Raw genomic sequence first — 20598 nt, 5'->3', positions numbered from 1 at the left:
GTACCTTGATTACAGTCTTAGGTGTCAAGACCTAACTTCTGGGATGCAGATACTCCATTCTTTTTCATACACTCTCTTTGAAAGCTTTGAAAGCTAACAGAATTGTTGAAACAAAACTGAGATGGTTCATGGAAATGTCTAGGAAAATGAACTCAGACTGCATGTGGAATCAAATCATCGAAATGCAAACCTCAAGTCATGATTTCAGACCTCTGCTAGGAAAAATCTCATTTTGTCTCCAGCTTGAATTTGTAGCCTGCTTCTTACATTCATTCAGGCTTAAGTATTTTTGAGTTATTGGGCCAACCTTACTAAAATTAAATGAAGATGCCAATTTGACTGTTTGAGCATTATTTTTAATAGGGGAGACCATAGTTTAAAAAGTTTAGTGATTGCAGAAAGAAGCCCTCACCAATAACAAATACATCATTTATCAGTTTGTTAGACAAGTCCTCACTCATTTGCTTCCTCAAAATTCACTGTAATGTTTGATTTTATATTTTCACAAAGATTTTGTGATGATTAAATATGAAAAATGGTCAAATAAAAGTGTTACATGCTGGGCCAGGGAAAATAAATGATAAATATGAGTGAATAGAATACATAGTACTGGTGCACCATTTCAAAAGACATCACAATCACAAGTCCAAAGTGGAAATAAAATGTGGTGATATCTATCTTATTTCAAGACCCCTTCCTTCTGCTTGTTCATAGCACTGCTCTATTCAATCCTGCAAGTCTCATTTCTATACTACAAAAAACCTGCTCTCATTCCTACCTCAGGGTCTTTGTTCCTATTCTTCCCTCTGCTAAAATGTTCTTTAGTCTAATTGGATACATCTCTTTGCATGAATGTTTGCCCTTTGACCAGCTCCAGCTAGCTCCTCTTTAAAGAGGAATTACCTGAGTGCTCCAAAAAGATTAGTTTGTTTTCACTTTCTTACTCTCTGTCCCTTTATTCTGTCTTATTTAGTAAGGCACTTACCGCTATTATATACTGTATTTGTGTTTTAATATATTATCTTTCTTTCCTCCCAATAAAAGAGAATTTAGCCTTAAGAAAACAATGACTTCACCTATCATGTTCAATGAGTATTCTACAAAACAAAACAAAATCAGTCTATAGAAAGTACATAGTTGCTGGAAAATGCATAGTAATCAAAGGAACAAATAACATTTATCAGTAGATAAAGGCTGACTACAGTATATCTGTTTTACAACTGCCCAGTTACTCTGAACTTCAAAACTGAAAATGGGAGAGAATTAACATAGCAATTACACTGGGAACAGAAAAGTCAAAATAAGCATTGTAATCTTATGTACAGATAAATAATATGATAGATTAAAAATAAAAGAAGTCAGAGGTTAAGATAGTGTTAGCAATCAATAGACAAACTGTCAGGAAGAAGATAGATCCATTTTAATTAACATAAGAAAGAATTTAAAGCAGCATGATTCATGGGTGAGTGAGAGTACAGAAGGTGACGGGACCCAAAGACCCTCTGTGGAAACAAAAGAGATTTCATCGAACAGCTATCAAAAGACAAAACAAAAGCGAAGAACAGAAGACAAAGAGAAAAAGCCATTGTTGTCAAGTAAAATTTATTTACCTTTAGGAAGTATAAAAAAAAAATCCTCACTCAATAAGTAACTACATCCGGTATATTTTGCACCTTGAATACTAAGCTTATTGCTTTTGATTTCATTTTATTTTAATCTAAGCAAATGTTCTCTAATGTCAAACATAGCAAAGGGACATTTAGACCATCCTTATACTCTAGTACTGACAATGTCTGGAATATTGTCATGATTAGTAAATTGAAGTTTCAAAATGGATAAGCACAACTTATTTTTCAACTTTAATGCTAGAGAAATAACACCTTTTTTCTGAGAAGCTATAACTTAAAAACGTACAAGAATTAATAAAATTAAAAGGTACTGTACTCCTCAAGAAAAAGAAATTTAAAACTTTTTACATAGTAAATTGAAGAACAGTTTAATACAATTTTGATTCAACGGTGTATTTTGTGTTCTTTAATTTTACACAATAATCTAGAAATTGCAAAAGATCAATAGGTGCTCAACTTGAAAACAAAATAAAATGGCTGAAATGCTACCTTACTACAAAATCATTATTCTGACAATGCTTTTGCCACATGCAAGGTGAAAATCATGGCAAGGGTCTATGGGCCTGCCATTTTAAAATAAGTAAACTAGTAAAAAATAATGAAAGAATCTCACAGAACAACTTGGGGACTATAAAAATAGGAAAGCAACAATAAAAATCTAAGGAAGACAAACACATAAGATATGTTTCACTAAAGTTAAAGAAAAATGGAATTCAAGAAAAATCTCTAAGGTATGAACATGACCTTTCAAAGTTGCTATAAAAGGACTAAAATAAATAAAAACAATACACATGCCATTAAATATTTGATTCCTCCCCCAAAAGTTGGTGTGTGTGTGTGTGTGTGTGTGTGTATGTGTGTGAGCATGCATGCATGCATGTGTACAAAGAAAGTAACACTAAAAATAGCTTTCCACTTTGAAACTGTATGGTATAATATAAATTGCACTGCAGCAGAAGCCTGTCATGATATTTCTATGGTTTAAAGTTTCATCAGAAAATAAAATGTTGATGTATGATTTTCAGTAAAATATACCATCTATCAATAAAGATATATGTTTGCTTCCCAATAAATGGTATATACACTGAAGGGATGATGCCTCAGGCAATAGTGCCTGTTTAGTAGGCACCAACTTTATTTGAAACATAGGTAAGTGTATGAACTGATAGAGTAATGGAAGAAGAAATGTTATCCACCAATAGCAGTGGTGCTGGTAGGATCCTTGATTTGGCCCTGAAGAGTTGAGATCTCAACTTACTATGTATTTGAGAAGCAAAAAATAGTATCCTATAAATTTCAAAGTTAGAGGACAAGAAGGAGGATATGAAAAGTGCGATTTAGTTTACACAACATATTTTTTTGAAATTGGGGGTGTTAAAGCAATGTTTCAAAAATACTAAAAGAAGTAAGTATTAAAAGTTGAATACATAAGTATTAGTGCTGAATGTAGACTATTAAAGAAAAGGAAATAAAATGCAATTAAATACAGTTTAATATTAGATGGTGAGGTTGCTCTGAAAAGCAAAGATTACCACTGAATACTGAGACTGTGAGAGATCAGTCACTGATTTTTAAGCAATTACTCTTAAGGTCTCTAAGTTTGTTAAAAGTTTATCCTTTCATCAAAAACTTGGAATAATCTTCCCATTTCACTTAAGATTCAGGAAATTAGAGATTTAATGTGAAATTTTCTTGTGATTATTTTTGCTAAGTATTTTCTAAACATGAAATTGAGGAGGTAGAGAAAATGGTGACTGAGAAAGATCCTCCAATAATCTTATTCCCACAGACACACATATCCAAAAATTATTAAACATATCCAAAGCTATTAGTTTTATGTACCACAAAAGCTATGATTTCCAAGTGAAACAACAAAAGACTGGTTTTGATAAGTTGAAAAAAAAAATCATGCATCAAGGAAGGCAGGAAAACTCTGCTGGTATCACCTCTACCACAATTCTAAGCACCATGAAGATGCCTCCCTCTTGCTGGGCGGTAAATCCAGAGTTTATACTTAAACCTTAGCATCAGGCGTAGCACAATGAAATCCAATGCTAGGAAGAGTACCATGAACACTACCTGAAGCCCAATACCTGAAAACGGAGCCACTGGAACTACTTTGGTTAGGACTAACAGACTTCACTACCCCAACACCAACCTTATACACCAAACAGGGGTAAATCAGCCTATGCCCACTGAGGAACAGGTCATTGTATTGGAGCTCAGTACTACAACCACTATAATAAGACCCAACACCAGAAAAATCCAAAGGTCCTAAGACCAGGCCAGAGTTCACAGATGAATCCTCTAGATGTTCCCTGGCATCAGGTGGAGACATGGGCATCAGTGAGTCAGATTCACTTTCTGGCCTGCATCATTGTTAGCTGTGGAGTTGGCCTGGACTACGTACCCCTTTCCCCTAGACTGCACAGTTCTCTGTGGCTGTGAGACTCAGGTGTAACCCAGCTTACCATCAGCAGACAAAGGACTACATTTACCAACACTAAACCAACTTCAGACACCACAGTTTACAGAGCAAGACTACATTTGCTAAGGGTAGGACTGGATAGTTAGCACAGACTGTTGCTTTGGAACTTAGTGCCAGGCTGGTGCAGCCCACCACAGGGAAGATTCTAATGGCCCTCACCACTAGGACAGTTCTCTCAGACAAAGCCTGTGGAAGAGACCCAGTGCCAGGTGGAGACATGCAACTCTAGACTATCAAATTCTATTCTGGCCAGCATAACCAGTGTCTGGCTGCAGCTGTCTTGAGCCCTGAGTCCACCTCAGTTGAAGGCAGCCCCTAGCAGTGTGGGCCTTGATTCTATCCCAGTACTGTGCTATTTTGTTTCAGGTTGTTGGCTTCCTATGGGGTACAGCTTTGAGTTGTTGTCTGTAGCACACATGGGAGCTTAGTAATTGTCTCTCCACAGTGAATCGTGTAGTGCCAGACCACAGGCCAGTGACCTTGATTAGGCCTCTGGTCCTATCCTAACTCCAGAGAGAGGCTTAAGGGGATGGACTCCCCATTATAGCTACCCTCCTGATTCATGCTGAACAACAGATTTGGGACAAATTTGAACTTGGATTGCCCTCTACTGTTGAAATAGTGACAATATTCTAAAAGTCAACTCACAGCAAACCTAGATTTAGGGGAACATCTAGAGCTGAAATAGCAGAAATGAACAAAAGTTCAGAGAAAATGAGCTGTTTAGAATTTCTAGAAAAACAGGTACAAACAAAAGCAGATTATAAAGACTAGAATAAACATACAATCTTTCGATACCCAGATGACATCACATATCAAGTCAAAGCTTTCAAGAAAATACAAATTCATCTAACAGTCAAAATATGAAGCTGATTAGATAGTTATAATTATGGGAGAACTCTAAGACAATTTAGAAGAGTTGATATATGGAAACTCAATGTTCTTCAGGAAAACATAGTTAAATGATTTAATATTCTAACAGAGAAGCTTATCAGAGAGATGGAAGCAATTTTTAAGTCAATCATGAGTTCATGAGCAGAAAAATCCACTAAGTGAAATAAATATGCAATGGAAGACATCAAGAGCAGTATGAATCAGACAGAAGAAAGATTTAGCTGAAAATAAACAGTTGAAGGAGGAAAAAAGAAAAGGGAGGGAGAATGAATAAAGCTTATAGGAATTTTGGCAAAGCAAATATTCAAATTATTGAGACACATAAAGTCAGAAAGCCTTTACATTGCAAACATGGTGCATAAACCACTCATATATTTATGTTAAGAGGTTACTTAGAAAGATGTGAAATGAGATATTAAAAAAAATCAGAAGTGGGACTTGAACATTCCAAAGGGGTACACTTGTTCAAAGAGATAACAACAAAAAACTTCCCAAATCTAGAGAAGTATACAAAAATCCAGGTATAGGAAGGTAAAAATTCATCAGTCAGATTTAACTCTAACAAGTCTATCCACAATACATTCACTCAAGCCCTCAAGATAGTAAAAGATGAAGATAATATTTTCAAAGTCTCAAGAGAATATGAACAACACATAAAGGGGCCACAATTTACCTGATATCAGATTCTTCATCAGAAAACTTGGAGACCAGAAAATTGTAGCATGAAATTTTCACAGTATAGAAGAAAACAAAACAAAACTGCCAGCCGAGAATTCTGTGCCCAGTAAAGCTATCCATTATCAATGGAGAATTAAAGTCATTGAAAATCTGAGAGTATATATTTCCATCAGATTGGTCTTTTTAAAAAATGCTGAGAGAAATTGACCAAGCTTAAAAAAAAAAAAAAAGGTGATGTTAATCACTATAAACCATTGAACGTTACAAAAATAACTGGTAAGAATAAGTATATAGACAAATTTGGGATGCTCTTACATTGAAATCATGGTGAATAAACGATTCATGTTTATGTTAAGAGATAGGATACTAGAAATATGTAAATTAGGACATCAAAAATTCTAATCATGGGGAGAAATGGATTGCAAGTATAGGGTTTTAGTATTTTCTCTGATTATTTTTATTTTTATTTTTATTACCTTTGTTTTCCCACATGTTAAGTTGCTGTCATTTTAAAATAGCTTGACATAATCAAAAGATGACTTTTGTAAGTCTAATGTAACCAAAAAGCAAAATATATAATAGATAAACCAAAAATTCTAAGCAAGAAATCAAGACACCCTACTAAAATGAATAACTTAATCACAATGGAAGAATGTAAGCAAGGGAGACAGAAAGAAAGGAACTACAATAAAAGTAGAAAACAAGTTACAAAATGTCCACAGAAAGACTTTCTGTTGATATTTACCTCAAATTTAAATTCATAAAATTCTCCAAAGAAAAATACTTCAAGAGAAGAAGCAAGTCTCAACTGTATTTTGTTTATAAGAAACTCACTTCCTTCACTACTAAGGACATACATAAACTGAAGGTGAAAGGATGAAATAAAAAAAAAAAAATAGTCCATGTAAAGGGAATAGAAAAGAAAGCAGGAATAGACATACTTCTACCAGATAAAATATACTTTAAATTAAAAGCAGAACAAAGTGACAGGGAGGTCATTAAGGAATCAATTCAGGAAGAAAAATTAACAACTGTAAACATATATGTCCCCAATATCTGAGTGTGTTTTTCTGTTTTTCATCATTGTTACCAAAATATCTGTCAGGAACAACTTAGACGGGGAAAGTTTACTTAATGCTCATGGTTTCAGAAGCTGAGGCCATGTTACGCCAACTCCACTGGTGTTGGCTCAAGGTAGTGCAGAACATCATGGTAGAGGCAAGCTATTCAGCTTGTATTTCTGTGGTATTATTTGTAATGTCTCATTTTCATTATGGGAAATACTTGAAAACATTGGAATCAGCAAGGATACTTTAGATAAGAATATAGAAGCACAGGAAGCAAAAACAAAATAGGTAAAAGAAATTACATCAAATTGAAACACTTCTGTACAACAAAGCAAACTATCAAGACAGTGAAAAGACAACTTTCTGAATGACAAAAAAGAATTGCTAACCCTACATATATAAAGGGGTTAATATACAGAATATATAAATAAATATAAAATATCAACAGAAAAAAAAGAAGGAAAAAGGAAGAAAGAAAGAAAATTAAAACAAAGAACCTAACAAAACAAAAATAGGCAATAGAGCTAAGTAAATATTTATCTAATGAAGACACAGAAATGGTCAACAAGTATATGAAAAAATGTTAAAACTCACTAATCACAGGAAATAGTCACCACCACCAATCACTAGGAAAATGCAAATCAAAATCACAACGAAATATCACTTTACTCCAGCAAAAATTATCAAAAAGACTAAAAAGATAACTAGTGCTCATGAAAATGTGGCAGGAGAATCGAAAGTTCAAGGCCAGCCTCAGCAAAAGCAAGGCACTAAACAACTCAGTGAGATGCTGTTCCTAAATAAAGTGTAAAATAAGGTTGGGGATGTGGTTCAGTAGTCAAGTGCCCCTGAATGCAACATATATATATATATATATATATATATATATATATATATATATATATATATATATATATATATTTTTTTTTAAATTCATTTTAAATTTCTTTTTAAACTGATGCATAAAAATATAAAAATTGTACAATTTATGGTGTAATTTCTTGGTATACATACATATTTTGTAACATTTAAATAAGGTTAGGTATATCTGTCTTCTCAAACATCAATCATTTCTTAGGCAAGGCAATCAAAAGTCTTGTAGTATTTTATGTTATGCAGTACAAAATTGTTATCTACTCATTGATCAACTTCTCCCCATATCTTCTGTCCCCCACTCCCACTCTTCCCAGCCTCTTATACTCACCATTCTACTCTCAACTTATATGAGGTCTAAATTTTCAGATTCCGTGTATGAGTAAGATCATGTGGTAGTTGTCTTTTTGTGCCTGGTTTATTTCATTTGGCATAATAATTTCTTATGCCATCCCTGTGGTGACAAATGACAGAATTTCACTTTTATGACTATTTTACAATTGTACACATGTAGCACATTTTCATCATTCGTTATAAATTGATGGACACTTAGGTTGTATCTATTCCTTGACTATTGTGAATATTACTGCAATAAACATCAGAATTCAGGTGTCTCTTCTACAATACTGACTCCCTGTCCTTTGCAAATACACACAGTCATGTGATTGCTGAATCATATCATAGTGTTCCTTTTTTCACCACATTTTTAATTTTTAATGAACTTGTGCAGCTCTGTGTTGGAGATACGGACTGGACACTATTTTTTTTTAAATTTATAAGTTAATTTAGGAAAAAAAACTATGTTTTTTGGTTGGGGAGGTTGAAATTTTCTATCCATATAAATTACATTTTTTTTCTTGTTTAGATCTACTTTGTGTCATTTAGAAATATACTTTGTAGTTATCTGTAAAGTTTCTTGATATTAATGGGCTTATATATAAGAATATTTAAGTTCTGCTTTCATAAACAATTTCTCTTTTAATGTTTCCTCTTATTCACTGTTCTTTTATCATAGTTATTTGTTTTTAGTATGTGGATTGTAAATCCAGCCTCTTTATTGTCTTTTTATTCTTGTATTCTGTACATGATTTTGAAGAATATCTCCAGATGCATATTTGGATACCAAAAAAAGAGCTTACATTTTTCTTCCCAATTCCATTTGAAACATTTAAACTATCCCAACCTTTGCCCTTGGGAAAGATACATGTGTCTAATTATTATATTATATTTACTATCCTAGCCAATAAATATACCTTTCCTCTGTTCTGTAGGATGACATTGTATCTATCTTCCAAACTTTTTATTATACAAACACATGTGAGAATATATTCTAGAGCAAATGTTGTTGGGATCTTTAGAAAGACCAAAGAAAATAAAAGAATTTTGAAGATGCAATTAAGGTTCCTTAGTAGTTTACTTTAATCCAAAGGACCCTTATCCTAGGGAGTTCGATCTAATAGGATTAGTCATTTTTAAGAAGGGTTCAAAATCACAGACCACAGGAAGTGGAGAGTAGAAGCACCAGAGATATTCTCCCTATGGCCATGAAGAAGCTCTCAAGTATGGTGCAGGCTGTCAATAAACAGAGGAAGAAAATTGGAACTGAGAAACTTAGTCCTACAACTGCAAGCTATTGAGTAATGCCAATAACCCTGTAATCCTGGGAGAGAACCCAGACATTAGGTAAGACATCTTGAGTGCTAATTTGCAAGATCCAAAGCATAAGAACTAGTTAAAGTGTGCTTGAACTTGTTAGCTATAAAAACTGTGAGATAATAAATGTGAGTTGCTTTAAAATGCTAATCTTGAGATAACTTGTCATGCAGCAATGCAAATTAATATATTGTATAATAGATGTGTTCATGGATTTATTAATGCATATAATAAATTTCCATGAATCCTGAAACGAATTTCACTTTAAAACATGTTTAAGATGTCATTGGTTTTGCTTTAATAATATTTATGGATTTTACATTCATGTATAAGTTTCATATGGAGCACGTTTGAGGGGTGTAGTATTCCAATGTTTTAGATAACTTCAACATTTGATAAACTTGATAAGCATTGAATGTTGGCAGTCTCTATTGTAATATTTATATTTTCTTTCCAGCAAAGGGATTCAAATAATTGATGCAATTTGTCTAATAATAAGAGTTAGCTAATTCCTTTTTACACTTGATCTAAGCCAAAAGGCCAAGAAATGATACCAAATTCCTTTTTATTCATAAGAAAAAAGATTATTTGTTGATATAAGAAGGTATTCAAAATGTCCCTTGACTTCTCACTCTCTCCTTTTTTTGTGGTTCATTTTTCATTTTTTCTGATAAATCTTCTGATAAATCTTTCAAGTTAGTTTATGGCTGATAAATTCCTGGGATGCTTATATGTTGAAAAGGTATTTATTTTACCTTGCCATTTGAAAGCTCATTTAGTCATTGATATTTAGAGTTCAAAGTTATTAATGATAGGGGGCAAGTAGAGGCATTTTTCAGTTCTTTTTTACATGAATATATTGCAAGAACTTTGAGCCAGGATTGAAAAATTGTATTTGCATCATTAAATTTGATTAATAAGTAACAATTTCAACATTGCATTCCACAAGCTAGTGTTGTGTGTGAGTTAACAAACTATGGATAACTTCATTCTGAAGTCTTTGAAGGTTTTCCACTTAGTATGCAAATATGCATGTATGCATGTATTCATTTTTTATTATGGTTTTGCTTGTTTGCTTGTTTTATTAAAATGTTAGCAGCTGTGCACCTAGGTCTTTATAATCATACTGTTCAGAACTTAGAGGGAATACTCCATATGTAAGTATATTTTTCTTTTACTCTGTAAATTGATTTGTTATATGGTAGCTGCTTTTATGTTTTGTTTTGTTTTGTTTTTGAACCCAGTAGTATTTCACCACTGAGCCACACCCCTGGCAATTTTTAATTTTTATTTTGAGACCGGGTCTTGCTAAGTTCCTTAGGGTCTTGCTAAGTTGTTGAGACTGTCCTTGAACTTGCAATCTTCCTACCTCAGACTTGTGAGTTACAGGGATTACAGACATGTACCACCATGCCCTGCACTATTTTTTTCCTTAATATTCTCATTGTAGCTGACCTTTATATCTTCTATTTTAATTTCTTATTTTTGATTAATTTCAACTATGTCTACTTCTTTTCTTTTTTTTATTTTTTTTTATTGGTTGTTCAAAACATTATAAAGCTCTTGACATATCATATTTCATACATTAGATTCAAGTAGGTTATGAACTCCCAATTTTACCCCAAATACAGATTGCAGAATCACATCGGTTACACATCCACATTTTTACATAATGCCCTATTAGTAACTGTTGTATTCTGCTACCTTTCCTATCCTCTACCATCCCCCCTCCCTCCCCTCCCATCTTCTCTCTCTACCCCATCCACTGTAATTCATATCTCTCCTTGTTTATTTTCCCATTCCCCTCACAACCTCTTATATGTAATTTTGTATAACAATGAGGGTCTCCCTCCATTACCATGCAATTTCCCTTTTCTCTCCCTTTCCATCCCACCTCATGTATCTGTTTAATGTTAATCTTTTCTTCCTGCTCTTCCTCCCTGCTCTGTTCTTAGTTGCTCTCATTATATCAAAGAAGACATTTGGTATTTGTTTTTTAGGGATTGGCTAGCTTCACTAAGCATAATCTGCTCTAGTGCCATCCATTTCCCTGCAAATTCTATGATTTTGTCATTTTTTAGTGCTGCGTAATACTCCATGGTGTATAAATGCCACATTTTTTTTATCCATTCATCTATTGAAGGGCATCTGGGTTGGTTCCACAGTCTAGCAATTGTGAATTGTGCTGCTATGAACATCGATGTAGCAGTATCCCTGTAGTACGCTCTTTTAAGGTCTTCAGGGAAAAGTCCAAGAAGGGCAATAGCTGGGTCAAATGGTGGTTCCATTCCCAGCTTTCCCAGGAGTCTCCATACTGTTTTCCAGATTGGCCGCACCAGTTTGCAGTCCCACCAGCAATGTACAAGAGTACCCTTTTCCCCACATCCTCTCCAGCACTTGTTGTTGTTTGACTTCATAATGGCTGCCAATCTTACTGGAGTGAGATGGTATCTTAGGGTGGTTTTGATTTGCATTTCTCTGACTGCTAGAGATGGTGAGCATTTTTTCATGTACGTGTTGATTGATTGTATGTCCTCCTCTGAGAAGTGTCTGTTCAGGTCTTTGGCCCATTTGTTGATTGGGTTATTTGTTTTCTTATTGTTTAATTTTTTGAGTTCTTTGTATACTCTGGATATTAGGGCTCTATCTGAAGTGTGAGGAGTAAAAATTTGTTCCCATGATGTAGGCTCCCTATTTACCTCTTTTATTGTTTCTCTTGCTGAGAGAAAACTTTTCAGTTTAAGTAAGTCCCATTTGTTGATTTTTGTTATCAACTTTTGTGCTATGGGTGTCCTATTAAGGAATTTGGAGCCCGACCCTACAATATGTAGATCGGAGCCAACTTTTTCTTCTATCAGACGCAGAGTCTCTGATTTGATATCTAGCTCCTTGATCCACTTTGAGTTAACTTTTGTGCATGGCGAGAGGAGGGGATTCAGTTTCATTTTGTTGCATATGGATTTCCAGTTTTCCCAGCACCATTTGTTGAAGATGCTATCCTCCCTCCATTGCATGCTTTTAGCTCCTTTATCAAATATAAGATAGTTGTAGCTTTGTGGATTAGTCTCTGTGTCCTCTATTCTGCACCATTGGTCCACCCTCCTGTTTTGGTACCAGTACCATGCTGTTTTTGTTACTATTGCTCTGTAATATAGTTTTAAGTCTGGTATCGCTATACCGCCTGATTCGCACTTCCTGCTTAGAATTGCTTTTGCTATTCTGGGTCTTTTATTTTTCCATATGAATTTCATGATTGCTTTATCCATTTCTACAAGAAATGCCGTTGGGATTTTGATTGGCATTGCATTAAACCTATAGAGAACTTTTGGTAATATCGCCATTTTGATGATGTTAGTTCTGCCTATCCATGAACAGGGTATATTTTTCCATCTTCTAAGATCTTCTTCTACTTCTCTTTTTAGGGTTTTGTAGTTTTCATTATATAAATCTTTCACCTCTTTTGTTAGGTTGATTCCCAAGTATTTTATTTTTTTTGAGGATATTGTGAATGGAGTGTTTTTCCTCATTTCCGTTTCAGAAGTTTTGTCGCTGATATACAGAAATGCCTTTGATTTATGCGTGTTGATTTTATATCCTGCCACTTTGCTGAATTCATTTATTAGTTCTAGTAGTTTTTTTGTAGACCCTTTTGGGTCTGCTAGGTATAGAATCATGTCATCTGCAAATAGTGATAATTTAAGTTCTTCCTTTCCTATTTTTATGCCTTTAATTTCTTTCGTCTGTCTAATTGCTCTGGCCAGTGTTTCGAGAACTATATTGAATAGAAGTGGTGATAGAGGGCATCCCTGTCTTGTTCCAGATTTTAGGGGGAATGCCTTCAATTTTTCTCCATTGAGAATGATGCTAGCCTGAGGCTTAGCATAGATAGCTTTTACAATGTCGAGGTAAGTTCCTGTTATCCCTAGTTTTTCTAATGTTTTGAACATAAAGGGATGCTGTACTTTGTCGAATGCTTTTTCTGCGTCTATTGAGATGATCATATGGTTCTTATTTTTAAGTCTATTGATGTGGTGAATAACATTTATTGATTTCCGTATATTGAACCATCCTTGCATCCCAGGGATGAATCCTACTTGATCATGGTGCACAATTTTTTTGATGTGCCTTTGTATCCGATTCGCCAGAATTTTATTGAGGATTTTTGCATCTAGGTTCATCAGAGATATTGGTCTGTAGTTTTCTTTCTTTGAGGTGTCTTTGTCTGGTTTCGGAATCAGGGTGATGTTGGCCTCATAGAATGAATTTGGCAGAGCTCCTTCTTTTTCTATTTCCTGAAATAACTTGAAAAGTATTGGTATTAATTCTTCCTTAAAGGTTTTGTAAAACTCCGCTGTATACCCATCCGGTCCTGGGCTTTTCTTGGTTGGAAGTCTTTTGATTGCTTCTTCTATTTCATCTATTGTTATTGGTCTGTTTATGTTGTGAGTATCCTCCTTACTCAGTCTGGGCAAATCATATGACTTAAGGAATTTATCAATGTCTTCACTATCTTCTATTTTATTGGAATATAGGTTTTCAAAATAATTTCTAATTGTCTTCTGTATTTCTGTAGTGTCTGTTGTGATATTGCCTTTTTCATCCCGTATGTTAGTGATTTGAGTTCTCTCTCTTCTTCTCTTCGTTAGCATGGCTAAGGGTCTGTCGATCTTATTTATTTTTTCAAAGAACCAACTTTTAGTTTTGTTAATTTTTTCAATAGTTTCTTTTGTTTCAATTTCATTGATTTCCGCTCTGATTTTAATTATTTCTTGCCTTCTGCTACATTTGCTGTTGTTTTGCTCTTCCTTTTCTAGGGCTTTGAGATGAAGTGTGAGCTCATTTGTTTGTTGGTTTTTCCTTTTTTTGAGGAATGACCTCCAAGCGATGAATTTCCCTCTTAAAACTGCTTTCATTGTGTCCCATAGATTCCGATATGTTGTGTCTGTATTTTCATTTATCTCTAAGAATTTTTTGATTTCTTCCTTTATGTCTTCTGTAACCCATTGATCATTCAGTAACATATTGTTCATTTTCCATGTGATGTAGGATTTTTCCTTCCGTCTTTTATCATTGATTTCCAGTTTCATTCCATTATGATCAGATAAAATGCATGGTATTATCTCCACCCCTGTATATTTACTGAGGGTTGCCCTATGGCATAATATATGGTCTATTTTTGAGGAGGATCCATGTGCTGCTGAGAAAAAAGTATATCCACTTGATGATGGTTGATATATTCTATATATGTCAGTTAAGTCCAGGTTGTTGATTGTGATATTGAGCTCTATAGTTTCTTTATTCAGCTTTTGTTTGGAGGATCTGTCCAATTGTGAGAGAGGTGTGTTGAAGTCACCCATAATTATTGTGTTGTGGTCTATTTGATTCTTGAACTTGAGGAGAATTTGTTTTATGAACGTCGCAGCACCATTATTTGGTGCATAAATATTGATAATTGTTATGTCTTGTTGGTGAATGGTTCCTTTTAACAGTATATAATGTCCTTCCTTATCCCTTTTGATTAATTTAGTCTTGAAGTCAATTTTATTCGATATGAGAATGGCCACCCCTGCTTGCTTACGAGGACCATGTGCGTGGTATATTTTTTCCCAACCTTTCACCTTCAGCCTGTGTATGTCTTTTCCAATCAGATGTGTCTCCTGGAGGCAGCATATTGTTGGATTTGTTTTTTTAATCCATGTTACCAGCCTATGTCGCTTTATTGGAGAGTTTAAGCCATTAATGTTTAGAGTTACTATTGATATATGGTTTGCACTTCCAGCCATGTTTGATTATTTATCTTTTTCTTTTTTTTTTTTTTTAATTTAGTGTGTTTCTCCATGGTTAGCTTTCCCCCTGCCCTCTGTCTTTATAGAGGCACTTCCCTCTGATGGTTTTGGTTATTGTTTTTCATTTCTTCCTCGTGTAGTGTTTTGCTCAAGATGCTTTGCAATGCTGGTTTTCTGGCTGCAAATTCTTTTAGCTTTTGTTTATCATGAAAGATTTTTATTTCGTTATCGTACCTGAAGCTTAATTTTGCTGGATACAGAATTCTTGGTTGGCATCCATTGTCTTTCAGTGTTTGAAATACGTTGTTCCAGGATCTTCTCGCTTTCAGCGTCTGTGATGAAAAATCCATTGTTAACCTTATTGGTTTACCCCTGAATGTAATCTGCCTCCTTTCTCTTGTAGCTTTTAGTAGTTTCTCTTTGTTCTGTATATTGGATATCTTCATAACAATGTGTCTTGGCGTTGGTCTACTGTGATTTTGTGTGCTCGGTGTCCTGTATGCATCTACAATTTGTATATCCGTTTCCTTTTTTATTTCTGGAAAGTTTTCTGTAATTATTTCTTTCAGCAGGTTACTCATTCCCTTGGTTTGAATCTCTGTACCTTCTTCTATCCCGATGACTCGTAGGTTTGGTTTCTTTATGTTATCCCATATCTCTTGGATGTTTTTCTCGTGGTTTTTAACCAGCCTTTCTGAGTTGGCTAGGCTCTTTTCAAGATGATATGTTTTGTCTTCATTATCTGATGTTCTGGCTTCTACTTGCTCCACTCTGTTAGTGATACTCTCAATTGAGTTTTTAATTTGGTTTATCGTTTCCTTCATTTCTAGAATTATTGTTTGGTTTTTTTTATAATCTCAATCTCCTGATAAAGATGCTTAACTTCTTCTTTTATCTGTCTATGTAATTCATTTTCAAAGTGTTCTTTCACTGTTTGGATTTGCTGTCTCGTATCTTCTTTAAGGTTACATTCCATCTGTCTGAGGTATTCCTTGAGTTCTTTATATGACCATTTTTCTGCTGACTCTAGGTCCTCCTGAATATTTAGGCTGTCCTTCATTGTTTGTACTCCTTTTCTTCCTTGCTTTTTTATGCTGCTCATGTTACTTCTTGTTCTGTTTGACTGCTGAGTTACTGTTTACTCTTTTAGATTTATTTGATGCTTGAGAGGAAAGATATTAGAAGAGAAGGGAAGAAGTCACTAAAGAGAATGAGAGTAGGCAGGTAGAATTCAAGGAAGGGGGAATAAGAAGATTGAAAAGAAATGAAAAGACAAAAGAAACAAGAATAACAAAGATTAGATAATAAAGAAAGAAAGAAAATACGAAAAAAAAATTTTAACAAAAATAATAGTGATAATAAAAAATGAAAATTAAAATTAAAAAAAAAATAATAATAATAAAATAAAAAAAAATTAAAAAAAATAGAAACATTGAAAAAAAATTAAAGAACAACAACAAATAAAAATTGAAAATGAAAGAAAAAGGAGAAAAAAAAGAGAAAAAAAAAGAAAAAGAAAAGAAAAAAAAATGATAATAATAATAATAATAAATGCAGTCCTAGAGTTCTATTAACTTCTCTTCCAGTAGGTGGAGCTGTGCCCACTGGGCCAAGCTTCTCCTCTCAATAGGTGGGAACCATTCACTGTGCAGCAGCTCTTTCTCCTAGACTGGGCGGGTCTCCAATCCTGAGTGTCTAGGGCCTTGTTTTGTGTTTCCTCAAGCCAGGCTGTGCTCACCTGTGGCGCTCACCACAATACTGGCTACACGCCAGGTCTGCTGCTCCTGGGAGCCCTGTTTTCATGAACACCTGGGCTCACTCTCCCTGTTTGCCTCCCTCAGACCCTAAGTTTGTAGAGCTTGGGGCTGAGATCCCCCAGCGAATTTGCTTGCCCTCCTGTAGCCACGCCCCCGGTAGCTGGTGCAAGAGACCTCAGTTGTCAGCACTGGTGGGAGCGGTAGCCGGGAGTTCCGCGCCGCGAGTCCCGCGCCACTCCTGATTCCCTCGGTCTGGTTATTGCATTCACAGGAGAGCTGGGAGTGGCCCTTAAGGTTTCCCTGCTGTGTGGAGAGAGATGGCTAGGGGATTACACACCTGTCGCGCTGGTTTCAATGCAGTTATCTCCTCCGCCTGTGATGCCATTTCTCTGCCATGGTGATATCCCATGCAAATGGTGACAGTTTGTTCCCTTTGCCGGGTGACCAATGCAACGGGTGGGTCCTGACTGTCTCTCCCAATCCCCGTTTCAGTCCTGTGGCCACTGCCTATGAAGGCTCGGTTGGCTTTTACCTCTGTAAGTTCCTAAGGGCCGGCCAATTATTTCAGCGGGATCGTTAGTGTTGAGTCACACGAAGCAGGCGAACCGGAGCTTAATTGCCTCCAATTCGGGCTCTGTGTGTGTGTTCTGAGGGGCCCAGCCTGTACACCCCAGATCCACGTCAGCTCAGCATTGCCTAGTGATCCTGAGCAAACAGCATTTAGACAGTTTACGGCTCCCTATGCCCGCGCAGTTGAAGATGTCAGAGACTTGATCTCTCTGCGCCTGCCACCATGTTACATCTCCTCAGTAATATTCATGTTGCCCTTACAGCTTCCTGGTATAAGCACGTTCTTGGGATTATACAAACTGCTGCTTCCGTTTCCAGTCCAGATTTCTAGAATGAAACCCTGCCGCCGTCGCCTCCGTCTCTGGGCCGCGCTGACGAGCGTCGCGCTTGTCTGCAACCGTAGCAGAGCCGCCCTGGCCTCCGCAGCTCTTCAGCCCGGTGCCAGGCCCCAGGGGCCCAAGCGGCTGCCGCCGCGGCTCTCCGTCCCCCTCCTCCGGAGCACGGGTCCCCTGGCAGGGGGGTGCAGAACGACCCCAGAGCAGGCTCTGCCGAAGGTGCAGCGGCGAACACGCCACAGAGACGCTCGAGGCTGCAGTCCAGCCTTCGGAGGACAGGGCTCGGCACGCAGCCCAGCTCCAACCTCTAGGTGCGGCTGCCGGACAGTGTATACAGAGCCATCAAGACAGCAAGCAGAAAGCAAATGGCGGCTCCCGCGGAGTGGATTTTCGGCACAGAAACCACAGCCCCGCCAACAATCCCAATCCACAAACTCTCCCTGTATAAAAAATATTCAAAAAAAAAAGAAAAAAAAAAGGCGGGGCACACTGAGCTTTCTTTGCCTCGGGTACTTACAATCCACTGCTGATTACACATTCAGCTTCTCTGCCCTGAGCGAAGCGAAAGAGGAAGCAGATGGGAGCAAAGCACCCGCGGCTCTGAGCAGCCAAGCGTCTCTTTTTCGATTTCTTTGTTCTTCCTGCTCCTTGGCAAAGTGGTCCACTACAGATTAACGGTGAAAGGAGTTTTAACAGACTGTGCGAAATCTCTATTAAAGCCGCTGCTTTGAGCACCACGCTCAGCACTTCAGCAACCCCCGTACGCAGCGGCCATATTCTGTCTACTTCTTTTCAAGGAAAAAAATAACCTCAGTTCAAGTTTCAAACTATTTACATATTTATTCTCTATTCAATCAGTCTATTTAGTTTTATTAGTAGATTCTTAGGTACAGTTCAAGGAATCCTAATGGTCTCATTTTATTGTTGGTTTGAACTATTTTACTTTTTAAGATGAGATGCCACTCATATCTTCTATCACTATTAATTCAACAATCATATACCAATCATCTACCATATTTCAGATTTTATAGACCTTTAAATTGCAGTAGGCAAAATTATAGATCTTTGCATTGCAGCTTAATTCTAGAGAGAGATTTTAAAAATAAACTCGTGGGTTGGGGCTGTAGCTCAGTGGCAAAGTGCTTGTCTAGCATGCGTGAGGCACTGGGTTCGATCCTCAGTACCACATAAAAATTAACAAATAAAATAAAGGCATTCGGTCCAACTACAAAAAATTTAAAAAAATAAAAATAAAAATAAATAAACTCGTGTGTGTGTGTGTGCGCATATGCATGTATGATGTATTACTAATGCAAAAATGAGCAGGCAAAAGAGTTAGGGAGGAGAATGGGGAATAGTGGGCAGTGTTTTATGCAGAATGATCAGAAAAGTCTCATTATGTTGTAAGAAGAAGTGAACCACCAAGTCAAGTAGAAACTAGAGGAGCAATACAGAGGGAGGAAGAGTATGTGTGAAGCTTATTTTAAAGAATACACAACCCTGAGTGTTTATAAAACCCACTCTTTTGTCTTGTACAGGAAATATTATATGCACCTTCCCCTTGGTCCTTCCATTAGCTATTTATGAATAACAATCTACCCTAATGCATAAAGGCATAGAACATAAAGCATAGGTTCTTTTTCATGAGCCTGTATGTTAGCAAGGTTGCTCTCCTGACTTGAGTGAGACTCAGCTTATTCCTGTAGACCTTTGCATTTGAGATGAGCTGATGGGTTAAATGGAGGCTTGCGACTCCAGGGTTTCATCAATCTGGATGTTCCCTCATATTCCTCATCCTCCTTTGATCTAGCCTGGCTTGTTCTCATGGCTGTGGTAGGGTTTGAAGAGTGAGAATGGAAATGAAGTAATAGTTTTTCACAATTCTTGTACAAATTTTTTCTTATTTCATTGGACAAAGAAAGTTCCATGATTAATCCCAGAGTCAAAGTGAAAGCAACCTTTAAATTTATAGAGAAAGGGCATCATCTCAAAAGACCACTTAACAATGACTGTTAGGGCATTCAGACAAACAAATCAATGGAAAATCACTTTGAGAAGTGGAACTTTTAAGTCACCACTTATTTGGAGGTTCTTGGCTTCTATCTCAAAGTGTCTGTCCACCTATGTGTGGATGCTCTTTGTGTGTGCCTTGGTAAAACTGCTAGCTCTCGGGAAAGCATGCTGCCTTGGAGTGTGACCCAGTTCTACATCTTCTTAATTTTTTTAATTCAACTTTCTATTCACATTCTTCCTGTTTTAGAAGAGATAAATTAGCTCATATTAGACTGACTCTCATGCTGAATGTAACTGTAAATGGTACACAAAATATATAAAATATTTTGAAATGTTTTGGAGAAAAAGAGTAGAGGAAGGATTTAAGCATCTATCATTATTGAGGAAAGTAAAGCATAAAACATAACCTATGCAAATATCCTGTTTCTCTCTCTGGGTCATTGTTGCTAAATTATTTTGTATTATTGAATCAATTGATGGCAAAACAGTAAATACACATTTATTAGTCAACTGATCTGGGTCAGCCTCTCAGTTATGATAGTCAGCTAATCAGGAACAGAAGATCCCCCAAAATATACAACTGCTTGATAATTGGTGAACAGCATATCCCCACATGACATCTTAAACTGCTGATGTCAGCTTAGCCACACTTCTGAAAATCTACTAAACTACAGAAATTGCATTTACTGAAACCTATGTTAATATCAACTCAGTAATATTTTTTTAAAAAGTCTAAGAAGAAAAAATTCTCCTTTAATATAAAAATGATAGTTTCAACTTCTTAAAAACAATTCAGATACCAATGCTGGTTTCACTGTCCTATGAGAGTGGAAAACCAATTAAACATAGTGATCTA

Source organism: Marmota monax, unplaced genomic scaffold (genome assembly GCF_021218885.2).
Source record: "Marmota monax isolate L192 unplaced genomic scaffold, Marmota_monax_Labrador192_F-V1.1 WCK01_AAM20220418_F8-fsc00036, whole genome shotgun sequence".
In the NCBI taxonomy this organism is placed as follows: Eukaryota; Metazoa; Chordata; class Mammalia; order Rodentia; family Sciuridae; genus Marmota; species Marmota monax.
The sequence above is the reverse complement of the archived record's forward strand: the minus strand, read 5'-3'. Positions refer to the sequence as shown.